Genomic DNA, 1,136 nt, shown 5'->3' on the forward strand with positions numbered 1-1,136 from the left:
CACACACACACACACACACACACACACACACACACACACACACACACACACACACATATATATATATATATATTTGCGCATATATGTATATATGTATTTATAAATGAATACACATCTAGAAACCCCCCCACACACACATGTATATATATATATATAGTTATCTATTCATATATATATTTATAAAATATATATACATACATATAATACATATATGCATGCATATAAACATATAAGTATACATATATATATATATATCTGTTTTTGTATGTACATATATATATATATATATATATGTATGTATATGTGTGTATATGTATACGTTAATATGTATGTACATATGTATGTATATATGTATGTATGCAAGTGTGTACGACTGTTAATTGTACGCGTGTTGTAATGCACGTGTTCGTCATAATGTCCACCTGCCCGTAAGGTATTTGCATATGTAATACGTTCTGTCGTCAGTATCCCTGTGTTGGTGATGATAATATAATGAAATATTCATTTAGCATCATAATACAAAATGACGTTATGTACATATTTATGTTTGTACACATGAAACATGACAAAAGTTCCTTGCTTTAAAGTTCTCTATCTATCCCAGAAGGCTTTCGTTCTCGATTGTGCTAGCGTTCATGAAAGGCGAATGCATCATACATTACAAGGAACCAGATGATCATACGCCATTTCTTATTGTAGAGCGTTCCGTTATTACATGGAAACAGAATGTGGTGGAGTGATAGAGAGACGGAGAGAGATATACACAGATAGAAAGAAAGAGAGCGAGAGAGAGAGAGAGAGAGAGAGAGAGAGAGAGAAAATGGGAGAGAGAGAAAGGCAGACAGACTGCTGGAAAGAGGGAGAGACAATGGGAAAGAGTATGAGAGACTCTATGTGTGTGTGTATGAGAGAGAGAAAAATAGAGAGAAGGGGAAAGAACATCAGAGATTGTGTGTGTGTGTTTGTGTCAGAGAAAGAGAGAGATAAAAAATTAGAGAGAGAAAAAGACAGACAGACTGATAGAAAGAGGGAGAGAGAATGGGAAAGACTCTATGTGTATGTGTGCGTGTTAGAGATAGAGAGAGATAATGGGAAAGAGCATGAGAGTTTGTGTGTGTGTGTGTGTGTGTGTGTGT

This window comes from Octopus bimaculoides, chromosome 4, assembly GCF_001194135.2.
Source record: "Octopus bimaculoides isolate UCB-OBI-ISO-001 chromosome 4, ASM119413v2, whole genome shotgun sequence".
NCBI lineage: Eukaryota > Metazoa > Mollusca > Cephalopoda > Octopoda > Octopodidae > Octopus > Octopus bimaculoides.